Genomic DNA, 26427 nt, shown 5'->3' on the forward strand with positions numbered 1-26427 from the left:
AGGTGGCCAAAGTATTTGAGCTTCAGCTTCAACATCAGCCCTTCCAATAAACAGTCAGGGTTGATTTCCTTTTGGATGGACTGGTTGGATCTCCTTGCAGTCCAAGGGACTCTCAAGAGTCTTCTCCAACAGCACAATTCAAAAACATCAATTCTTCAATGCTCAGCTTTTTTTATTGTCCAACTCTCACATCCATACATGACTACTGGAAAAAACAAAGCTTTGGCTGTATGGATCTTTGTCAACAAAGTGATGTCTCTGTTTTTTAATAGATTGTCTAGGTTTATTTCTCCAACTATAGTACATTCTATTGCCGTAAAAATTTCTGTCCTAAATCTATTTCTTCCCATCACATCGCCCCTTTAAGCATTCCCACACCATCTTTGGAAACTTTATGTACCTTAAGCATAACCGAGATATATTTAGTGTCTTTAAATAAAACAGATCCTTCATGAAGCACTGGATTTGGAAAGGTAATGTTTTGTGTACCTATTTTATTTTATTTAAAAAAAACTTCTTTCATTTCAGATTTATTATATTACAAATTACTGTCATCAACTGCAGGGCTTTGCTAGTTGAAGCACACCCTTAGATTAAATGGTTCAGTAAGATCTCCTATGATGTACTGTATCATTTCACTCATGCCAGGATTTATTTCAATCTTTAACCCACTTTTAAGTTAGGTAGGGTTTTTGAGAAACTGTGATACACACACTGCAAATCCCTGGATCATCCTTTATTTGCCACTTCAGCCTCAACACCATCCTCAGAGCCTAATAAACTGCCAGGGATTTGTGGACACATGGGTATTAAACAGAGATAACCAAATGACATGCTGTTGATGATGAATTCTGCTGGGAAGCTTCTTCGCATTACAAGTGGTGTGTGTGTGTGTATTCGTCTCTCAGTCATGTCCAACTCTTTGTGACCCCACTAGGCTTCTCTGCCCATGGGATTTTCCAGGCAAGAATACAGAGTGGGTTCCCATGCCATTCTCCAGGGGATCTTCCTGACCCAGGGCTCGAACCCAGGTCTCCTGAATTGCAGCTGGATTCTTTACATTTGAGATACCCAAGAAGTCAAGTGGAGACACCTAGAAAAGCCAAAAATTGAGATGGGGAAAAAGAGGATATATATCAAGTGGTTTTATTTTTATTAAATAGCCTAAGCGCAGATAGTTTCAGGCACTATAGGTTTAATTTAGAATTACCCTTACTATAAACACAAGTCTAAAATGAGACAGAATTGCATGAGCTATAAGCCTAAAATTATACTCATATAACCTTGATACTGGTTTATACAAGTATAAATCAAAGGTGCTATTTTTTCTCAAAAAGAGCCCCGGTATTAAAATACATTTGCTGGCTGAAAATGAACTCTTTTACTTATAAAAACAATAATTAGTCTTTGTGAGGATTCTTTGATACTTGTATTCTCATTAAATAGTAATATCTAGTCTTGTCTGACCTCTGTATGTGTTGATACTTTGTAGACAGAGACAAAAGGTAATAATGAGAAAATTAAAGTTCAAATGTACCCCTACTTGACATCTACTTTTGGAGATATCTCAAAGGAACATCAGAGGGAAAAAAAGGGAAGGAAAAGGTAGAGAAAAAAGAAAAAGAAAGGGAAGGATTTTATTCTTAACTAACTAAAAAGAAATGTCTAAGCCAGAATTTTAAAATTTCTCTACTTTTTAACATTTTTTCCAAAAAAGACTATTAAATTTGTTACAATATTGTGTCTGCTTTATGTTTTGGACTTTTTGGCTTGAGGCAAGTGGGATCCTAGCCCCCTGACCAGTGATTAAATTTGCATGCCCTGAATTGGAAGGCCAAGTCCCAAGCACTGGACTGCCAGAGAAGTCTCTCAACTAGACTTTTAAGATACATTCAGTGGCCAAAGGTACATGAAAAGATATTCAACCTACAGTTTGAAATCGGGGAGCATGACACCTCCAACTTTATTCTTCCTTAAAACTGCACTGGCTATTCAGGATCTTTTGTGTTCCCATGCAAATTTTAGAAGTATTTATACCAGTTCTGTGAGAAATGCCAATGGTATTTTAATAGAGATTGCATTAAATCTGTATATTGCTTTGGGCAGTAAGGACATTTTAACGATATTCTCCCAGTCCGTGTGCACAGTATAGTTTAATTTAACGCCTACTAAGACAGAGAACGGAGAAGGCAATGGCACCCCACTCCAGTACTCTTGCCTGGAAAATCCCATGGATGGAGGAGCCTGGTAGGCTGCAGTCCATGGGGTCGCTAAGAGTCGGACGCGACTGAGAGACTTCACTTTCACTTTTCACTTTCATGCATTGGAGAAAGAAATGGCAACCCACTCCAGTATTCTTGCCTGGAGAATCCCAGGGATGGGGGAGCCTGGTGGGCTGCCGTCCATGGGGTCACACAGAGTCGGACATGACTGAAGCGACTTAGCAGCAGCAGCAGCAAGACGGAGGAGACTGGTAGGCTGCAGTCCATGGGGTCATGAAGAGTTGGACACGACTGAGTGACTGCACTTTCACTTTTCACTTTCATGCATTGGAGAAGGAAATGGCAACCCACTCCAGTGTTCTTGCCTGGAGAATCCTAGGGGCGGTGGAGCCTGGTGGGCTCCCGTCTATGGAGTCGCACAGAGTCGGCCACGACTGAAGCGACTTAGCAGCAGCAGCAGCAAAGAGCTGTTTTATTCTATAAACTTCTGAGGCCCAAGACTATTTGCTTTAGTTTCTTTGTACACATAGTACCCTGTAATGAGGAGAATAAATGCAAGTAGCTTAACAATGACTATTGTGTAAGAATTGTAAATCCTGGGTCTAGGAGTAACACTTCATTTACTGCTCCAATTTTTTATTTATCATAGACATGTTGTGGGTTGTTTTGTTTTTTAACACCCTAAAGGAATACACAGGGAGACTTCCATGGTGGTCCAGTGGCCAAGAGTCTGCCTCCTGGTGTAGGGGACAAGGGTTCAGTCCCTGGTTGGGGAACTAAGATCCCACATGTCCTGCGCCAACTCAGCCTGCGCTCTGGAGCCCACACACCATGACGAAGACCTGATGCAGCCAAATAAATAAACAAATTTTTAAAAATAAATAAATAAAATAATGGAACACAGAGGGAGGAAATTTCTGGAACAACAGCATAAGAAGGACCACATACCTTTCCCCAACAGAACAATTATAACTGGTGAAAGTTATTTTTAACAAAGCAACCAATTAAAATCCCTGGAACTTTTCCTCAGGGCATATAGCAAATAGAAAAACACTTATGCAAGAAAATCTACTAAATCTCAGTAAAAACAGCCAGACGCTGCATTTGAGCTACAACCCAGCTCAGCAAGATGGAAATCGCTGCTAGAAGGTGCTGCCAAGGACTCCCTCCCCTCAGCTCCTAGTTCAGAGCAATGAAATCCTGCAGAGAACCCCAAAATACATGAAGCAAAAACTGGCAGAACTGAAGGGAGAAATCGACAGTTCAACCACAGTAACTGGAGACTTCAACACCCCCATACTGGATGGAACAGTGGTCAATATACACAATAGCTATGCAGAAACTCAACAAGGAAACCGAAGATATAAACGCTGTAAACCAAGTAGACACAACACATCTACGGACCTCTGTACGCAGCAACTCCAGAACACATTTTCTCCCACAGCCACACAGACGTTGATCTAGGATGAACCCAATTTGTTGTTGTTCAGTTGCTAAGTCACGTCTGACTCTTTGCAACCCCACGATGGCAGCACACCAGGCCTCCCTGTCCTCCTCTGTTTCTTGGAGTTTGAACCTGATCATAGGACGCAAAACAATCTCCCCTACATTCAAAGGACTGAAATCATACCATGGATGTTCTCTGACCATACTGGAATGAAATTAGAAGTGAATAAGAGACACTTGGGAAATTCACAAATACATGAACAAAACACTCTTTGGGGTGATTAAAATGTTCAAAAATTGATGGTGGTGATCGGTCAACTCTGCAAATTTCCCAGTGAAAGCCACTAAACTGTATACTTTAGATAGATAAACTATGCAGTATGTGAACTAGATCTCAAAGTCTGCTCATAAGAAAAAGGGACTTCCCTGGTAATCCAGTGGTTGAGAATCCATCTTGAAATGCAGGGGATGCAGGTTGGATCCCTGGTTGGAGAACTAAGATTCCACGCGCCACGGAGCAGCTAAGCCCACATGCCACAACTACAGAAGCCTGAGGGCTCCGGAGCCCACGTGCCTCAACTAAAGAGTCCATGCTCCACAACGTAAAATCGTGCATGAACAACAGAGGTCCAAGTGCCACAACGGAGACCAGATGCAGCCAGATAAATAATATAAATAAACAGTAAGAAAAGAACATATGCTTCAGTACACACTAACACACCCAATACCTACAGCAATTTAAATAAATATGTGGAAAGGACCTTTTATAAAATAAAACATTGGAAATATTTATTTGCTTGAAAATATTCTTTTTAGTTAGCAAGCTCCTTTGTGCATTCAAAAGAATTCTATTCACATAACATGTCATAACATTTCTCTGACCTGTGTGTGTGTCCTGAATGTTCCAAGGCACTTTGTTCAGATTAAATAAATATTAAATACGACTCATTCACATTCGAGTTCATTTCATTTCAACTTTTCAATGACCTTTTCCCATAGCAGGATAACAAAAAAGCCTCTAGAATTGTCTGCAATTCAGAGGCAGAGCCCTGATACCTTGAAAAGAATGAAGAAACTATTCTGAAGTTACATAAGCAAGACTTTCTCTACATCAGAGAAATAATCTCTGAGCCTGTTACTATTTAGTTATGGTGGTAATAACACAGCAGATTAAAGCATCATTTTTGCATTTTCTCCTATCAGTGTTCTAAAGATAATCATAAAATTTAAGCAGAAATCTATGCACAAATAAAATCTAAACAGCAGTGTCTAATCTCTTCCAGAAAAGCACTCAATTCATACCAAGTTGTTCCCATTTAAAACCCTTTAAAAGATCAGTCACAACGGGCAAAAAGTGGGAACCAGGTCACAGTGGCCATTTACTGAACACTTTCCTCTGGCCAGGCACTAGGCTCAGCATTTTTCACGTATTATCTCATTTAATCCTCAGGGCATCTTCACAAAGGATGTATCACTAATACTCCTATTTCCCGGAAGAAAAGTCAGAGGTAAATAGGTGTGTCCAAGCCCAATACTTTGCCCAGGATCAAATGCCAGTCTCTGCAGGGCAGCAGCCCATCCCTGCACAGCTGAATCATGTACTTCTGTGAGTGCGTGCGAAGTAACTTCAGTTATGTCTGACTCTGTGCAGCCCTGTGGACTATAGCCCGCCAGGCTCCTTTGACCAGGGGATTCTCCAGGCAAGAATACTGGAATGGGTTGCCCTGCCCTCCTCCAGGGGATCTTCCTGACCCAGGGATCAAACCTGCATCTCCTGCATTGGCAGGCAGGTTCTTTACCACTAGTGCCACCTGGGAAGCCAGAACTAGCTCTGTACTGATTGGTAGGTAGCCATTTGCCAAGCCCTCTCTTATCTTCTGTGCTCCTGGTGGAGTCCCATACCAAAGTCACAGGTGCGAGGCCTTGTACCAAGGCCACAGAATCAGAGCCCAGAACCAAGGTCATCTGCAGAACTGACCAAGCCCCATCGTAACTGTTGCCAAAAGCCCTGCTGATCCTTACCAGCCAGCTTCCTGACCCCAAGTCAGGCAAACAAATGCACCCCAGGGCTCACCCTATAGTACCCTAACCAATCACCTAATGCCACCCTTCCAGCAGGAATTTTTTGTGTCTTGAGGCTATAAAAATTCACTACTAACCCATGGAAAGCGTCAGCTCTCCTTTGAGCCGCTGTCCTAACAGTGTCCAGTCGACTATCCCTGGCCCATCCGGAGGTTGGTTCACTTTGCTGAAGCACCCTCATTATCTCTGCTCTTTGTGCTTAATAAACACATTTCTTTCTACAGTACTCTGTGTCTGGAAATTCTCTTCCAAACCCCGCTCGGATTGCCACCACACTCCTGGTCCCTGTTCCCACTGTCCCAGCCACCCTGGCACCTTCCCGGGACCTTGCCGACTTCCCACAACTGAACACTAATAACATGACCTTGACTCCATCTCTACCTTCCGACGGGTTGTCTCCATGCCCCTGCCTTGGGAGCCACTGAGTATTTTAGTATTACCCCTGGCTGTCCATCTCCAGAGTATGAGTCCCTTGCACACACTTTCTCCAGAATCTTGAGAGGACACAGCTGATGATGGAGCCAACACTGCCTTCAGTCAGGTCTGCTTCCTCTGCACGTGGTCTTCCTCAGAGTCCGCCACACTCATGGCTACGGGAGCAGGAGCCCAGCTCTCGTGGCCACTCAACACAGACCCAGGGGCCCTGCAGTGCAGGAGCACCCCTCCTACCCGCAGACCTGCACAAGCCCAGCCAAGTTAGGAGAGGAAATCAGAAAGACGGTACCAGAGGGCTTGCCTGGTGGCGCAGTGGTAAAGAATCCAGCTGCAAATGCAGCGGACACAGGTTTGATCCCTGATTCTGGGAAGATCCCACACGCCTCAGAGCAACTAAGCCCATGTGCCACAACTACTGAGCCCGGGAAGCCACAATTACTGAGCCCAGGTGCCGCAGCTACTGAATCCCGAGCACCCTAGAGCCCATGCTCCACAAGAGAAGCCACAGCAATGAGAAGCCTGCACATTGCAACTAGAGAGGGAGGTCCCGATCCCTGTAATGAGAGGAAGTCCATGCAGCCACCAAGACCCAGCACAGCCAAAACTAAACCCATAAAATTATTTTTAATAAAAGAAGAAGAAAGAAAGAAGGCACCAGAAAAACCACTCCCCACTAAGGGGTCTCCTAAACAACTGTTCTCAGACCCTGTCCCAGATGCCCTAGAAACTGAAATTTATATCCGTGTTAGCCTTGAGCCCCTCGTCTGCACTGTGGGACTCTGGAGGGTTGCTGCGTGTCGTCCCATTCGCCAGAGCTCTGTGTCTCTGCCCCAGGAACACCGCGGAACCTAGAGAAGCAACAATCCCGCGGATTCCCACAACACCAGCGGAGCTGACACAGGACCACGATGGCTGTGTGCATGTCCTTATTTAACTGAGCAGAAGCGCCGCGGTAAATCAGCCCACAACCTTTGTCTTTGATCTCGGAAAAGCATTTGAAGATTAATTTAAACATCAAAGGTAGATCACATGAACAGAATGCCTTCCAACTTCTGCCAACTATTATATGATTTAAAAAAAAAAATTAAAAAATTGAATCAGGTGTTTCAACTGAATTCACATCTAGGATTAACTCGCCTTCCCTTCCTCAAATTCTTTAAATCTCTGTTAGAAAACTCTAAGCTCTTTAAACCCTTAAATCAAAACAGTGTTGACTTTTAAACACCTGAAGCTAAAATAAGCTCTGAAGAATTTAGAAAAACCTCTGGCAGCACATAGCTTATGCTTAGCCTTCATTGGATCTTGCAAGTTTTTCATTAAATTATCAATTTGCTTTTTCTCCAGGGCCTTTGTAATACATTTATTGGATAAAAGCCTAAAATCTGAAATCAGATTTATAGAAGCTTGTACACAATTCTAACAAATACACAAACACACAGAGAAGCCCATGTGGTGCTCAAATTCTTAGCTCATGGTTTTTATGAAAACTTTTGGCCTTGATTCCACTGTATTTGTATGCACATTTAATTTTCTTAAATGTATTCTATAACTGGGCACACATTCAAGGATAGACAATAAATACTGCTTTAACTTTAGTTTCAATCATCTTGAGCAAAATAAGATTATGAAATAATTTCGAAGAATTTAATGTTTCTTTCCTCAGATAATCTCTTTGGGATGATGAGATTATTTAATCTTGCATTTTAATCTCCTTTTAGTCTTAGGTATCTGAATTAAATTATTTCTTTGAAAACACAGAAATTATTCCATTGTTCTGTTCTCAAAGGCAGGACTACATTAAGTATCTCTCTGTATCCATATTTCTAAAAAGGTGCCTGCCTTACAGCAGGCGCTCAATAACTAGGTGTGTGTAACATGAACAGTTTTAAAGGACTGGTCTTTGGAGGAAGGAAATAAGCTCTCCAACAAAAACTGTATAATGAAAGCGTGTTAAAGCACTTTTCTGATGCAAATGTGAGAAACTACATCTTTAGTAGGAAGTATTTAGATATGAAGCACATGCCAACTTACCTAGCTTACCTATTTGGTATATATCCAGTTTTTTTAATATTGGATATACCACGCAAACCTATTCCCTAGTGGCTCAGATGATAAAGAACCTGCCTGCAAAGCAGGAGACCCAGATTCAATCCCAAGGTCAGGAAGATCCCCTGGAGAAGGGCATGGCAACCCACTCCAGTATTCTTGCCTGGAGAATCCCATGGACAGAGGAGTCTGGGGGGGGCTACAGTCCATGGGGTCGCCAAGAGTCAGACACGACTGAAGCGACTTAGCAGGCATGCACGAATACTGCCTCAACCTTCAACATTTTCAAACTTCAAGCCAAAACCAGTAAATGGAGATGGAAAACCTAGAAGCACAGCACTGATTGTAGTGTGGATCTGAGCTGGTCGAAAAGGAGACCACATCTTGTGAAATGAAATTAAAATCCCCAGGAAACAATACAATGTTGATTTTTCAAAGTGAAGTTTGTCTTTACACAGTCTGGCTTTTGTGTTTTAATGTTTATCCAAGTAAGGTCTATGCACACACAACCCAATCTGAGAAAGGCATGGTGGTTTCTTCCACCAGCCAACTTTCAGGAGCCCAGGCCAGACACTGAACATCTTGTTCTGAGATTCCTGGAAAAAGCCTTGCTTCCCAGGGGCCACAGCACACACAGGCGGCGGTGTGCCCTGCAGTGTCCGGCTTCCATGGCTGAGCGTGCACTGAGGGAGTACTTTCAAAAGCAGCTATTTGTTGTCAATTATGGCGTGAAATTGATGATGACCGCTGAAGGTCTAATTTATTCATTAAAACATGAGATGGGTCAATTACTGTCCTTCCATTTCACATTGGTGGGCTCAGGTCCTGTAAGGAGAGGAGGTGCCTTTCGTTTCACTCAGATAATTTCTTGGTCATCTTAGATTTCTTAGGAGGGCACGGCCACCCTAAGAAGGTGCAGAGCTCACTGCTGCAGAGAAGCTTCACAGAGGTGGGCGTCAGCCCCAAGAGGACGATGACACTCACGCCATGTCCTTCAGTGGGGCACCAGGGCCTCACCCCGAGCTGGCCCCCTGGCAAGGGCTCACCTGCAAGAGCAGCATTTCCCAAAGTGCATTCTGACTTCGCCCCGTGCTCCTCTAAAAAGAGTCACTTGGTCCAGTCATTTGAAAACAGCCCCCGGGGGCTCTAGAACTGAAGGATCTGAAGAGCCAGCAATAAAGGAACTGGTTCCCTTTGTTCCACAGAGTGTGTTCGACATGCCTTTTATATCCTAACACTCCTCAACATCCCACAGAACTCCCTTTCAGAAATATAAGAAGTATCTAAGAGGCTGCAGAAAGAACACATTGGGGCCTTTGATGGGGAAAAACATCACATCTTGATTTTCACTCATCACCAATTAAAATTTGTCATTTCCTTCCATGATGAATGCAGGCAGCCCACCAAAGTGAGGGGTACCAGCACCTCTGCCGCCAAAAGAAGTCTTTACGACTCCATGAACTGTTGTCTCACCAGGCTCCTCTGTCCACGGGATTCTCCAGGCAAGAATACTGGACTGGATTGCCGTGCCCTCCTCCAGGGGATCTTCCCAACCCAGGGATCGAATCCAGGTCTCCAGCATTGCAAGCAGATTCTTTACTACCTGAGCCACCAGGGAAGCCAGAGAAGACAAGCCTGGCAGTAAACACAGTTATTGCATGGATTTTACCCACAGAAAAAGGGAAAAGCCTGCCTCACCCCAAAGTAATGGTTTTTGTTTTGAAAACAAATATTGTAAATCACTGATGTCTGGTCTTCCAGCACAGAGAAGGTGAATTAGAATCATGCTGAAGTCAGAACTTGAGAGTTCCTCGAAGTTCCCAGATTTTAGAGTATCACACCTGAGACTGGCTCTTAGCTCAACCCTCCAGCCGCCTGCGAGGGTCTCAGTTCAGATGCACCGTGGAGCAGGGATGCCAAACAAGTGAACCAGCCCATCAGCTTCAGTGCTAGCCCTGAACCCAGCAATCTGATCTGTTAGCTGCTATGATGTCTTCACTAGAAGGAACATGCAGACTAACTTCTCTCACCTTAGCTGACCTGCACACACAAGCTTCCCGGAGCTGGAATATTGCACCCACCCCATGCTGAACCTCAGCCCATATGTCATGTCAGCAACATTTCCACTCTACATGAGATTTTGTTATTTTTTAAAAAATTATCCTCTGAGGAGCTTAAGGGAGGGGAAGATTGCAAAGACCATTGGATTCAGAGTCCAGAGAAACAGGATCCAAACTATGGTTTCCATTGAACTCTGTACCTTTGAACAAATGACTTAACTTCTAAGAGCCTATTTCTTCATTTATAAAATAGGGGTGATGAAAACAACAATACTGGATTAAATGGGAGAAGGTGGATAACTTACTGGCATATAGTAAATAGAGCTTCCCAAGTGGCTCAGTGATGAAGAATCTGCCTCCCAACGCAGGAGACATGGGTTTGATCCCTGTATCAGGAAGATCCCCTGGAGGAGGGCATGGCAACTCACTTTGGAACTCTTGCCTGGGAAATCCCACAGACAGAGGAGCCTGGAGGGCTACAGTCCATTCCATGGGGTCACAAAAGAGTCAGATATGACTTCGTGATTAAACAACAGCAACAATATAATAAATAAGTAAATTGCAAAGAGTGTTTTCTAGTAAGAAGCTCTCCTTTCCCTATTTATTTTCATTACTGAAACAAGTTTCAATGTCATGTATATTTGCTGAAAATTGAAAGTATCTCAACCTAAAATTTTAAAATTATACACATCAGGAACCAACTCCACTGTTCTCCAGAAAAAGAAACTGAGACCCACAGACAGTAGCTGAGGTCCCACCACCAGGTTACACCCCCTTACTCCGCATCACTCACACCATAGTCTTAAAGGGACTTTCATCTTGATTTATTTATCATTTATCTTGCTAGGTTATCACAGACACCTCAAGTACAAAAGGACATGCTTTCACAGTATAATTACTCAACTTAGAGGGAAAATTTTTTTTAAAAATGAAAGTAGCATTTGAAAAGCCCTAGTTTCATACTCCTTGTCATTTGGAATATTTCATTTTCCCCTAATTATATGTACTTAGTGACTTAGAGCAAAATAATTCCCCTAACAAATAGGCCTTTTGCTCTAACTATATCTGTATGAGAATAGAATAAAAAGAAAAGTTCTCTTGTGGTTTATTCTATTATTATCAAGTGCTAATTGAGAAGGATATAATTTGCCTATTTTAGAAGGCTGTTAAACGAATTAGCTAATGATCAACTACTTTTGATCTTAAAAACTAAATAATATTAATAGGAAGGAGAAAGCATGTCACCCTTCTCCATTTCAAATACCATCAACCGAAGAGGAGGCTAACAGAGAGCGACCTGAGGACCGTGTGTTAGAAACAGGAGTAACAGTAGGGTCACAAGAGGCTCCTAATGTCTGTATGCTCTTTGCTTAGAGAAATTATGCTGAGGGCTAAATCAGTGGCGCATATGCGGTGAGCAGTCAAGGACTGGGGCTTCCCTGGTGGCTCAGTGGTTAAAGAATCTGCCTGACAATGCAGGAGGCACGGGTTTGATCCCTGGTCCAGGAAGATCCCATGTGCAACGGAGCAACCAAGCCCATGGGCCACAACTACTGAGCCTGTGCCCTAGAGCCCGGGAGCCGCATCTACCAAGTCCTCTCGCCACACGTGCTGGAGCCTGTGAGCATCCAACCAGAGAGCAGCCCCCACTTGCCATGACTAGAGAGAAGCCTGAGCACAGCAGTGAAGACCCAGCCCAGCCAAGTAAACAAACAAAAAACAGCCCATGACTGAACTGCTTTACTTTACGTCAGAATGTTGCTCTAGCTCTCTGCTGCTGTGTACGAACCATGCCAAAACTAGGCAGTGTCTCCCTGACCCACAGGACATGAGGCAATGGGGCTGGGCGGTTCCTGTCCAAGATGGCACCTTAGTGTTCCTCTCTCCTCTCTCTCTCTCCCTCCCTTCCTCCCTCTGTCTCTCCCACTCTCTCTAACACACACAGCCTCCAGAATCTCTCCACACCCCCTGGACCATCACAGCCCGACAGTCTCAGGACAATCAGATTTCTGGCATGTTGGTCAAGGGCTCCAAGAGTTCCAGGGTCCATGCTCCCCTAGACCTGGGCTCAGAAGCTGGCTTGGCACCCTTTGTCATATACTTTAAGTTAAAGTGATCACAGAGCCCACCCAGATGTCAGGGGACATAGACTCTCTCACAGTCAGAGCCCTTGTGGCCATACTAAATCCACCACAAATCTTTAAGGCAGTGGTTCTCAACCAAAGTGATTTTGTCTCCTAAGTGGTCATGTATGGATGTGAAAGTTGGACCATAAAGAAAGCTGAGCACCAAAGAATTGATGCTTGCAAACTGTGGTGTTGGAGAAGACTCTTGAGAGTCCCTTGGACTGCAAGGAGATCCAACCAGACCATCCTAAAGGAAATCAGTCCTGAATATTCATTGGAAGGACTGATGCTGAAACTGAAGCTCCAATAATTTTGCCACCTGATGGGAAGAACTGACTCATTTGAAAAGACTGAAGGCAGGAGGAGAAGGGGGTGACAGAGGATGAGATGGTTGGATGGCATCACCAACTCAATGGACACGAGTTTGAGTAAATTCTGGGAGATAGTGAAAGACAGGGAAGTCTGACATGTTGCAGTCCATGGGGTTGAAAAGAGTCAGACACAACTTAAGTGACTGAATCACAAGGGATAAATAGTGATGTCTGGAGGTATTTCTGGTTATCACATCGGGGCAGGTGAACACTAGTGGTTTCTAGTGGACAGAGGCCAAGAAGTTTCCTGGACACCCAGAAACCCACAAGGACCATCTCTCCAAACCAAGAAGCATCTGGCCCTGAATGGCAGTGGTGCCAAGATTGAGAAGTATCGCTTTCAAGTGTTTTTTCACAGTAAATGAGGAGTGATTGTTAAACACCTCTCTCCCCAGATGCTCCTACAGGTTGGGTTTCAGAACAAACACAGAATTCATCACTGAGGCCACATTATTCAATTATTTTAATTCAAGAGGAGCACTGAACCTCTGGTGCATGCTCCATGAAGTGGGCAAACCAGAGGTGGATAAGACATGGTGCCTGACCTCTGGAGAGGCATAACCCAGAGGCGGGGAAGGGGGGAGAGCAGCAGGACAGGGGTGTACATCATTATCTGATTCAAAGAGGATGAAAGAGACAAGGTCATAGATCATAAACAGTTTTTCCTATCTCCAGGATTCACTGTCTCCTCTGTTTCCAACCCCTAGACGCTCAGCAGTGGATCAGTCAACATCCGTTGAGTGAATAAATGGAACCGAGCTCCTATATAAGGATTGGGACTTGAGAAAATGCCTACAGCGGCTCCTTGTTGGAAAGGGCAAGGGCCCTTGCTGCCACCTCATCCAGGGTGGTTTCCAAGGTGCCCCATGACCTGTCTTGGTGTCCCCTAAAGGCAGAAGCAAAACTGTTTAGGGCCTGGTGGATAAAAGAGGTACAAAGGAGAGCTTGGGTTCTCAAGGGGATTCTGGGACAGAGGTCGGGGACCCCTGCTATAAGTTCCCCCCATTTCCTTGGACTGTGGTCCGTGTGATTCTTGGTTATTTCTCCACAGTGGTGAGCTGTTCAACTCTCATAAAAGGGCAGCTAGGAAGGGAGGAGGAACAGAAGGAAGATTAGAGGGGAAGAAGACAGAGACCGGGGCTCCAGGAGAGCGTCCACAGTGGGCTCCCCACGTTGGATAGAAGCGGCCTCAGATCAGAAGGGAGGGGACTCACGGGTTGGATGCCCAGGCAGGATCCCACATGCCACGGAGCAACTAAGCCCACCCACCACCACCAGAGACCCTGTGTGCACAAGGAAAGGTCCCACAGGATGGAACGAAGACCTCACGTGCCACAACTGTGACCAGACATAGCCAAGTAAAGACATAATTGTCGGTGATCCTCTGAAGATGGTGGAGGAATAGGACGGGGAGAACACTTTCTCCCCCACAAATTCATCAAAAGAACATTTAAATGCAGAGTAAATTCCACAAAACAACTTCTGAATGCCAGCAGAGGACATCAGGCACCCAGAAAAGCAACCCATTGTCTTCGAAAGGAGGTAGGAAAAAATATAAAAGACAAAAAAAGAGACAAAAGAGGGAGGGACAGAGCTCCGTTCTGGGAAGGGAGTCTTAAAAAGAGAGAAGTTTCCAAACACCAGGAAACATTCTCACTGCCGAATCTGTGCCAAGCCTTGGAAGCACAGAGGGCAACATAACAGGGAGGAAAAATAAATAAACAATTAAAACCCGCAGATTACAAGCCCTACGGTAACTCCCCCAGTGGAGAAGCAGCGCAGACGCCTGCACACGCCACTAGTAAGCGGGGGCTGGGCAGGGAGGCGCGGCGCGGGCTGCATCGCTTAGAGCAAGGATCTGGCCTGAATACCCCGAGCACTATCTGAGCGAAATAATTTGGGCTAGCAAACCAGACTGTGGGATATCTACCACTCGAAAAGCCAGCCCTAACCTAAGACACCGCCAGGCCCGCGCACAGAACAAAGGACTGAACAGAGATAGCCGGCTGCAGACATCCCCCTCCGGTGACAGGCAGCCAGAGCCGGAAGTGGACAATCGCAGCCCCAGATCAGATCAGTCGCTTAGTCGTGTCCGACTCTTTGCGACCCCATGAATCGCAGCACACCAGGCCTCCCTGTCCATCACCAACTCCTGGAGTTCACTCAGACTCAGAGAGACATTATCTACAAAACTGTAATCAGGCTTCTTTGCTAACTAAAACTTCTTGGGGCTCTGGACGGTCAACATCTGCCTGAGAAGGTGCACCGGTTGTACACCTAGATAACCAAGCAGCGGGGAGGCGATAAGTCGCAGCAACCGCGCTCGCCAAACACCTCATCACCTGAGCTGCTCAGACCTGGGAAGGGCACAAAATGCAGGCCCAACCGAGTCTGCACCTCTGAGGACTTCCCCAGTACCTGAACCTGAGCAGCTTAGACCAGGGAGGTGCAAGCAGCCCAGGGCCAGCCACGGATGGTTCCTGGTGGAGCAACCTACAGCCTGAGCAGTGTGGGCAGGGAGGCTACACGTGCCGTGAGCGGGGGCAGGTCCAGTGTGGCTGAGGCACTGAGAGCACACGCCAGTGTTATTTGTTTGCAGCGTCCCTCCCTCCCCACAGCGCAACTGAACAAGTGAGCCTAAAAAAAAAAAGTGACCACCACCGCCCCCTTTGTGTCAGGGCAGAAATCAGACACTGAAGAGACCAGCAAACAGAAGAAGCTATAACAGAGGGAATGGCCTTGGAAGCTACAGGCAATAGATTAAAACCCTTTGGTTAGTACCGACTACATAGGAAGGGGCCTATAGATCTTGAGAAATATAAGCCAGACCAAGGAACTAGCCGAAAATGAACCGAACCCACGATACTCACAACAAAACCAGAGAAAGTCCTAGATATATTTTTACTATTTTTACTATCATTCTTTCTTTCTTTTTTAATTTTTTTTTAATTTTTAAGTCCTCTATTACTCCTTTAATTTTCATTTTTATAACCTACTATTACTTGGCAAAAAAAAAAGCAAACTTCATATATATATTTTTTATAATTTTTGTGACCTTTTTTTTTTCTTCTTTTCTTTAACATTGTATATCTGAAATTCCAAACTCCACTCTAAATTTTTAATTTATGCTTTTTGGTATTTTTTATCAATTTTGTACCTATATTTTCTTTATAATTTTTGCAACTTTGTTTGTTTTTGTTTGTTTGTTTTCTCTTTCTTTTTCTTCTTTTCTTTAACATTGTATTTTTGAAATTCCAAACTCTACTGTAGATTTTTAACTTTTGCTTTTTGGTATTTGTTATCAATTTTGTACCTATATTTTCTTTATAATTTTTGTGACTTTTTTTTTTCTTTTTCTCTCTTTCTTTTCCATCTTCTTTTCTTTAACATTGTATTTTTGAAATTCCAAACTCTACTCTAGATTTTTAATTTTTGATTTTATGCATTTGTTACTAATTTTGTACCTTTAAGAACCCAATCTTCAGGACCCATTTTTTACTAGGGACCGAGATTACTGACTTGACTGCTCTCTCCCCCTTTGGACTCTCCTTTTTCTCTACCAGGTCGCCTGTGTCTCCTCCCTAACCCCTCTCTACTCTACCCAACTCTGTGAATTTCTGTGTGTTCTAGACGGTGGAGAACACTCAGGGAACTGATTACTGGCTGGATCTGTCTCTCTCCTTTTCATTCCCCCCTTTTATCCTCCTGACCACCTCTGTCTCCTTCCTCCTTCTTCTCTTCTCTTTATAACTCCGTAAACATCTCTGAGTGGTCCAGTTGTGGAGTGCACATAAGGAAGTGATTACTGGCTAGCCCACTCTCTCCTCTATTGATTCCACCTCATCTCATTCGGGTCACCTCTAACTCCCTCCTCCCTCTTCTCTTCTCCATGTAATGCTGTGAACCTCTCTGGGTGACCCTCATGGTGGAGAAACTTTTCATCTTTAACCTAGATGTTTTATCAATGGTGCTGTATAAAAGGAGAAGTTTTGAAACTACTCTAAAAATAAGACCGATAACTGGAAGCAGGAGGCTTAAGTCCAAACCCTGACTCCAGGGAACATTAATTGACAGGAGCTCATCAAACGCCTCCATACCTACACTGAAACCAAGCACCACACAAGGGCCAACAAGTTCCAGGGCAAGACATACCAAGCAAATTCTCCAGCAACACAGGAACACAGCCCTGAGCTCCAAGATACAGGCTGCCCAAAGTCACCCCAATACCATAGACATCTCCTAACTCATTACTGGACACTTCATTGCACTCCAGAGAGAAGAAATCCAGCTCCACCCACCAGAACACTGACACAAGCTTCCCTAACCAAGAAACCTTGACAAGCCACCTGTACAACCCCACACACAGCGAGGAAACACCACAATAAAGAGAACTCCACAAACTGCCAAAATACAGAAAGGACACCCCAAACTCAGCAATTTAAAAAAGATGAAGAGACAGAGGAATACCCAGCAGGTAAAGGAACAGGATAAATGCCCACCAAACCAAACAAGAGGAAGAGATAGGGAATCTACCTGATAAAGAATTCCGAATAATGATAGTGAAATTGATCCAAAATCTTGAAATCAAAATGGAATCACAGATAAATAGCCTGGAGACAAGAATTAAGAAGATGCAAGAAAGGTTTAGCAAGGACCTAGAAGAAATAAAAAAGAGTCAATATATAATGGATAATGCAATAAATGAGATCAAAAACACTCAGGAGGCAACAAATAGTAGAATAACAGAGGCAGAAGATAGGAATAGTGAGTTAGAAGATAGAATGGTAGAAATAAATGAAACAGAGAGGAAAAAAGAAAAACAAATTAAAAGAAATGAGGACACTCTCAGAGATCTCCAGGACAATATTAAATGCTACAACATTCAAATCATAGGGGTCCCAGAAGAAGACGACGAAAAGAAAGACCATGAGAAAATACTTGAGGAGATAATAGTTGAAAACTTCCCTAAAATGGGGAAGGAAATAATCACTCAAGTCCAAGAAACCCAGAGAGTCCCAAACAGGATAAACCCAAGGTGAAACACCCCAAGACACATATTAATCAAATTAACTAAGATCAAACACAAAGAACAAATATTAAAAGCAGCAAGGGAAAAACAACAAATAACACACAAGGGAATACCCATAAGGATAACAGCTGATCTTTCAATAGAAACTCTTCAAGCCAGGAGGGAATGGCAAGACATACTTAAAGTGATGAAAGAAAATAACCTACAGCCCAGATTATTGTACCCAAAAAGGATCTCATTCAAATATGAGGGAAAAATCAAAAGCTTTACAGACAAGCAAAAGCTGAGAGAATTCAGCGCCACCAAACCAGCTCTCCAACAAATACTAAAGGATATTCTCTAGACAGGAAACACAAAAATTGTGTATAAATTCGAACCCAAAACAATAAAGTAAATGGCAACGGGATCATACTTATCAGTAATTACCTTAAACATAAATGGGTTGAATGCCCCAACCAAAAGACAAAGACTGGCTGAATGGATACAAAAACAAGACCCCTACATATGCTGTCTACAAGAGACCCACCTCAAAACAGGGGACACATACAGACTGAAAGTGAAGGGCTGGAAAAAGATTTTCCATGTAAATAGGGACCAAAAGAAAGCAGGAGTAGCAATACTCATATCAGATAAAATAGACTTTAAAACAAAGGCTGTGAAAAGAGACAAAGAAGGTCACTACATAATGATCAAAGGATCAATCCAAGAAGAAGATATAACAATTATAAACATATATGCACCAAACATGGGAGCACCACAATATGTAAGACAAATGCTAACAAGTATGAAAGGAGAAATTAACAATAACACAATAATAGTGGGAGACTTTAATACCCCACTCACACCTATGGATAGATCAACTAAACAGAAAATTAACAAGGAAACACAAACTTTAAATGATACAATAGACCAGTTAGACCTAATTGATATCTATAGGACATTTCATCCCAAAACAATGAATTTCACCTTTTTCTCAAGCGCACATGGAACCTTCTCCAGGATAGATCACATCCTGGGCCATAAAGCTAGCCTTGGTAAATTCAAAAAAATTGAAATCATTCCAAGCATCTTTTCTGACAACAATGCAGTAAGATTAGATCTCAATTACAGGAGAAAAACTATTAAAAATTCCAACATATGGAGGCTGAACAACACGCTGCTGAATAACCAACAAATCACAGAAGAAATCAAAAAAGAAATGAAAATTTGCATAGAAACGAATGAAAATGAAAACACAACAACCCAAAACCTGTGGGACACTGTAAAAGCAGTCCTAAGGGGAAAGTTCATAGCAATACAGGCATACCTCAAGAAACAAGAAAAAAGTCGAATAAATAACCTAACTGTACACCTAAAGCAAGTAGAAAAGGAAGAAATGAAGAACCCCAGGGTTAGTAGAAGGAAAGAAATCTTAAAAATTGGGCAGAAATAAATGCAAAAGAAACAAAAGAGACCATAGCAAAAATCAACAAAGCCAAAAGCTAGTTCTTTGAAAGGATAAATAAAATTGACAAACCATTAGCCAGACTCATCAAGAAACAAAGGGAGAAAAATCAAATCAATAAAATTAGAAATGAAAATGGAGAGATCACAACAGACAACACAGAAATACAAAGGATCATAAGAGACTACTATCAGCAATTATATGCCAATAAAATGGACAACGTGGAAGAAATGGACAAATTCTTAGAAAAGTACAACTTTCCGAAACTCAACCAGGAAGAAATAGAAAATCTTAACAGACCCATCACAAGCATGGAAATTGAAACTGTAATCAGAAATCTTCCAGCAAACAAAAGTCCAGGACCAGACAGCTTCACAGCTGAATTCTACCAAAAATTTGGAGAAGAGTTAACATCTACCCTACTCAAACTCTTCCACAAAATTGCAGAGGGAGGTAAACTTCCAAACTCATTCTATGAGGCCACCATCACCCTAATACCAAAACCTGACAAAGATGCCACAAAAAAAGAAAACTACAGGCCAATATCACTGATGAACATAGATGCAAAAATCCTTAACAAAATTCTAGAAATCAGAATCCAACAACACATTAAAAAGATCATACACCATGACCAAGTGGGCTTTATCCCAGGGATGCAAGGATTCTTCAATATCCGCAAATCAATCAATGTAATACACCACATTAACAAACTGAAAAATAAAAACCATATGATCATCTCAATAGATGCAGAGAAAGCCTTTGACAAAATTCAACATCCATTTATGATAAAAAAAAAACTCTCCAGAAAGCAGGAATAGAAGGAACATACCTCAACATAATCAAAGCTATATATGACAAACCCACAGCAAACATTATCCTCAATGGTGAAAAATTGAAAGCATTTCCCCTAAAGTCAGGAACAAGACAAGGGTGCCCACTTTCACCATTACTATTCAACATAGTTTTGGAAGTTTGGGCCACAGCAATCAGAGCAGAAAAAGAAATAAAAGGAATCCAAATTGGAAAAGAAGAAGCAAAACTCTCACTGTTTGCAGACGACATGATCCTCTACATAGAAAACCCTAAGGACTCCACCAGAAAATTACTAGAACTAATCAATGACTATAGTAAAGTTGCAGGATATAAAATCAACACACAGAAATCCCTTGCATTCCTATACACTAATAATGAGAAAACAGAAAGAGAAATTAAGGAAACAATTCCATTCACCATTGCAATGAAAAGAATAAAATACTTAGGAATATATCTACCTAAAGAAACTAAAGACCTATATATAGAAAACTATGAAACACTGGTGAAAGAAATCAAAGAGGACACTAACAGATGGAGAAATATACCATGTTCATGGATTGGAAGAATCAGTATAGTGAAAATGAGTATACTACCCAAAGCAATTTATAGATTCAATGCAATCCCTATCAAGCTACCAACGGTATTCTTCACAGAGCTAGAACAAATAATTTCACAATTTGTATGGAAATACAAAAAACCTCGAATAGCCAAAGCGATCTTGAGAAAGAAGAATGGAACTGGAGGAATCAATCTGCCTGACTTCAGGCTGTACTACAAAGCCACAGTCATCAAGACAGTATGGTACTGGCACAAAGACAGAAATATAGATCAATGGAACAAAATAGAAAGCCCAGAGATAAACCTACACACATATGGACACCTTATCTTTGACAAAGGAGGCAAGAATATACAATGGATTAAAGACAATCTCTTTAACAAGTGGTGCTGGGAACTCTGGTCAACCACTTGTAAAAGAATGAAACTAGAGCACTTTCTAACACCACACACAAAAATAAACTCAAAATGGATTAAAGATCTAAACGTAAGACCAGAAACTATAAAACTCCTAGAGGAGAACATAGGCAAAACACTCTCTGACATACATCACAGCAGGATCCTCTATGACCCACCTCCCAGAATATTGGAAATAAAAGCAAAAATAAACAAATGGGACCTAATTAACCTTAAAAGCTTCTGCACAACAAAGGAAACTATAAGCAAGGTGAAAAAACAGCCTTCAGAATGGGAGAAAATAATAGCAAATGAAGCAACTGACAAACAACTAATCTCAAAAATATACAAGCAACTCCTACAGCTCAACTCCAGAAAAATAAATGACCCAACCAAAAAATGGGCCAAATAACTAAATAGACATTTCTCCAAAGAAGACATACAAATGGCTAACAAACACATGAAAAGATGCTCAACATCACTCATTATCAGAGAAATGCAAATCAAAACCACTATGAGGTACCATTTCACGCCAGTCAGAATGGCTGCAATCCAAAAGTCTACAAGCAATAAATGCTGGAGAGGGTGTGGAGAAAAGGGAACCCTCTTACACTGTTGATGGAAATGCAAACTAGTACAGCCACTATGGAGAACAGTGTGGAGATTCCTTAAAAAACTGGAAATAGAACTGCCTTATGACCCAGCAATCCCACTGCTTGGCATACCCACTGAGGAAACCAGAATTGAAAGAGACACGTGTACCCCAATTTTCATCGCAGCACTGTTTATAACAGCCAGGACATGGAAGCAACCTAGATGTCCATCAGCGATGAATGGATAAGAAAGCTGTGGTACATATACACAATGGAGTATTACTCAGCAATTAAAAAGAACACATTTGAATCAGTTCTAATGAGATGGATGAAACTGGAGCCTATTATACAGAGTGAAGTAAGCCAGAAAGAAAAACACCAATACAGTATACTAACACAAATATATGGAATTTAGAAAGATGGTAACAATAACTCTGTATACGAGACAGCAAAAGAGACACAGATGTATAGAACAGTCTTTTGGACTCTGTGGGAGAGGGAGAGGGTGGGATGATTTCAGAGAATGGCATTGAAATATGTATAATATCATACATGAAACGAGTCACCAGTCCAGGTTCGATGCACGATACTGGATGCTTGGGGCTGGTGCACTGGGATGACCCAGAAGGATGGTATGGGGAGGGAGAAGGGAGGAAGGTTCAGGATGGGGAACACATGTATACCTGTGGTGGATTCATTTCGATATATGGCAAAACCAATACAATATTGTAAAGTCAAAAAATCAAATTAAAAAAAAAAGACATAATTGTCTTAAGTGCCAGCACAGTAAAAATAAAAATCAGAAGGGAGGCTGAGATGCTGAGGCCTCAAACAAGGGGCCTCAAAAGCCCAGCTTAAGCCGTTTGCTCTTGAGGGAGGACCAGTATCTTTCATCTGGCTTGGAGCAGATGCCACATGCCTGCTGCTGGGCGAATGGTTGACTCGGGGCAGGAAGCGGGGACCGATTTTTCAGTAAACAGGAAAGGACTGATTTTCCAATGAACCGGGAACCAGTATGGGGAAACTTTAATTCTTTTTTCTTAGGTTGGTTAAAATTTTCATCATAAAACATAAAACCATACAATTCCTAGGAGAAAATATAGGAAAGTATTCTGATAAGTATGTATAAAAGTGCATTTTAATTCTGACACAAAAGCTAGAGCCTATAAAGAAAAAGACCGAAAGCTTAAATACCTAAAACATATTTTCAAAAAAGTTAAAGTATAACTCCTTTGCATAAAATCTATATAGTCGAAATTCAAAATGCAAACTGGAAAAAGTTTACAGAAGATATTCTATACAAATGATCGATATGCTTAATGTATTTTTTAGATTAGAAATAAATAATATAGATGGCATCCTAAAAAATCATAGGTAAAGGAAAGAATAAACTAATTGTAAAAGAATTTCCAATGAATATATGAAAAAACATTCTTCACTAGTAAAAAGTACACACCAAAACCAATAAAATGCTATAATTATCTATCAAGTTAGCAAAAAAATATACAGAATACAAATTGTTAGATTTTTTTTAAAGCAGTTTAGCAAAGGCATTAATCATATACAACAATTTTGGCCCTAAAATTCCACTTCTAAAAATTCATCCTAGGCAAATTATTGCATAATAAACAAAGAACATAGACAGGGGATATTTATCATGCTGTTTATAGAAAGACAATGCATAAGCAACCTAAATGTCCAACAATTAGCAATTAGTTGAGTAAATTATGAAAAATAGAATGCATGTAATGCTATTTTTATTCATAATGATCACATTAATGTACAGCCACTGATAGGAAGAGATGTCTATGATCTATTAACTAAGAAGAGCAGAATACAGAAAAGTATTTATAACATGATCCAGTTTTGTTTCTGAATTGATGGTCAGAAAGAGAACTATAAAGCCTGGAATGTCTAGAAACAGGGGTTTTCTCTGATTGGTGGGTGGGATACTGAATGAATATTTTTGATTTATCTGAATTTTCTCCAATGAACATTATTTGTGTAATTTAAGTGCCTAACAGAAAAAAAAAATCTTGATTATAGTGTAAGAGTCCAGCAGATGCAATTAAAGATCCTAAACACAGATGGAAAGCAGCCGGCAGATAAAAACATGTGAACACGTGACTATTACTGGGGTTTCCTATGTAGGAAAGGAAAAAACCTTTTCTCTTCTCCCAGGTTCTTAGCTGGGATCCTTGTGACAATAGACAGATGAACAAGAGAAAATAAGCTGGCATTTATTAGCATCTGTCACATAAACATGGGAGAAACTCTGGGAAGAATAACTCAAATAGGTGGCTAGAACTTGGACTTCTTGACCATCTCAGCTAAATCAAAGAAAGGATGTGAGGGAGGGTGGCCAGGAAACTATGGGAAATGAGGGGGAGGTTTGCTATGCAATTTAAGGCAGTGTCTCCAGCATGGACCAGAGTCTCTCAGGATTGAGAGACACCCTTCTCTTTCCCGGTGGGCTAGAGTCCATGGGGTCACAAAAAGTCAGATGTAACTGAGCAACTAACACTTTTCTGTTTCTGGTACAGAGTAGGAGACATCTTTACAAATGGAGATTTCCCTTATAAATACAAATCTTCTTTGTTATTGTTGTTCAGTCACTAAATCAGGTCCTATTCTTTTCAACCCCTTGGACTGCAGCAGGCCAGGCTCCCCTGTCCTTCACTATCTCCTGGAGTTTGCTCAGACTCATGTCATTTGAGCTGATGATGCCATCCAAGCATCTCATCCTCTGCTGCCCCCTTCTCCTCTTCCCTTCAATCAAGAGTAGGGTGTGCACAGGGTCTTCGGTGGTCGGGTCTCCTAAATTTGATGAGCTTCCCTGGCCCCCTTAATCTTGCCTCAGGTGGTTTCCTGGATGCTCCTTCTTTGATTAGTAATTATTCAGATATGCAGATGATACCACCCTTAAGGTAGAAAGTGAAGAACTAAAGAGCCTCTTGATGAAAGTGAAAGAGGAGAGTGAAAAAGTTGGCTTACAGCTCAACATTCAGAAAACGAAGATCATGGCATCCGGTCCCATCACTTCATGGGAAATAGATGGGGAAACAGTGGAAACAGTGGCTGACTTTATTTTTCTGGGCTCCAAAATCACTACAGATGGTGATTGCAGTTTGATTGAAATTAAAAGACACTTACTCCTTGGAAGGAAAGTTATGACCAACCTAGACAGCATATTAAAAAGCAGAGACATTACTTTGCCAACGAAGGTCCGTCTAGTCAAGGTTTTCCAGTAGTCATGTATGGATGTGAGAGTTGGACTATAAAGAAAGCTGAGAGCCGAAGAATTGATGCTTTTGAACTGTGGTGTTGGAGAAGACTCTTGAGAGTCCCTTGGACTGCAAGGAGATCCAACCAGTCCATCCTAAAGGAGATCAGTCCTGGGTGTTCATTGGAAGGACTGATGTTGAAGCTGAAACTCCAATACTTTGGCCACCTGATGCGAAGAGCTGACTCATTGGGAAAGACCCTGATGCTGGGAAAGATTGAAGGGAAGAGGAGAAGGGGATGACAGAGGATGAGATTGTTGGATGGCATCACTGATTCAATGGACATGGGTTTGGGTGGACTCCAGGAGTTGGTGATAGACAGAGAGGCTTGTCATGCTGTGGTTCATGGGGTCACAAAGAGTCAGACATGACTGAGCGACTGAACTGAACTGATTATGCCCTTTGGAACTCAGAAAAGGTCATGGAGGCTGGAGTCTCACATATGAGAAATGGGGAACAAAGAGGCCCCTGTGCCCAGGAGCACCCCCAGGGCCCTGCTTGACATCAGAAGGGAGACCGGGAAACAGGAAAGCTCTTGCATGGGCTCCAAGGAGCCTTCCCTAGAGCTGTATCTCTTTTTCTCTTTTACGTCTATTCAGTTAGAAAACCTGGAGAAGGCAATGGCACCCCACTCCAGTACTCTTGCCTGGAAAATCCCATGGATGGAGGAGCCTGGTGGGCTGCAGTCCGTTGGGTCGCAAAGAGTCAGACATGACTGAGCGACTTCACTCTCACTTTTCACTTTCATGCATTGGAGAAGGAAATGGCAACCCACTCCAGTGTTCTTGCCTGGAGAATCCCAGGGACGGGGGAGCTTGGTGGGCTGTCGTCTATGGGGTCGCACAGAGTCTGACACAACTGAAGCAACTTAGAAGCAGCAGCAGCAGTTAGAAAACCAGGGGAAAGCAATTTCCATTTCCGAGGATTAACCTGATAACCAGTCAACAGCAGGAACTGAGAACACTGAGCTCTGTGTAGTCTACTTTCATATTAAATAAGCAAACTGAATTAAAGGTGCAATTTCACATTTAGAGGAGGCTTAAGCCCCTGGCATGATGCTAGTGAGGTGAGGCAGAGCAGGCAGGCCCCTCTTCAGTCCCTACACTCCCGTGGAACTAGAAAAATAAAGCCAGGTGCCCTCTCAAAGGAGATGTTTTAACTCAAAGCCATGCCTAATAATAGGCCATGTTTTACTTTTTAAATACCATTGACCTGTGATCTTATGGGTACCAGGGATGCCAATCCCACTTAAAAGCATCAAACATTATAATGATGGGCCCAAGGAACTAAGGAAAATGAATATTAAAAAAAAAAAAAGCTGACTTCCTGCAACCTGAAATGAAAATATATCTATTAAGCTCCTCGTGGATCAAAACAGTCAATCCTAAAGGAAATCAACCCTGAATATTCACTGAAAGGACTAATGCTGAAGCTACAATCATTTGGACACCTGATACAAAGATCTGACTCCTTGGAAAAGACCCTGATGCTGGGAAAGGTTGAAGGCAGGAGAAGAAAGTGACCG

This window comes from Bubalus bubalis, chromosome 22, assembly GCF_019923935.1.
Source record: "Bubalus bubalis isolate 160015118507 breed Murrah chromosome 22, NDDB_SH_1, whole genome shotgun sequence".
NCBI lineage: Eukaryota > Metazoa > Chordata > Mammalia > Artiodactyla > Bovidae > Bubalus > Bubalus bubalis.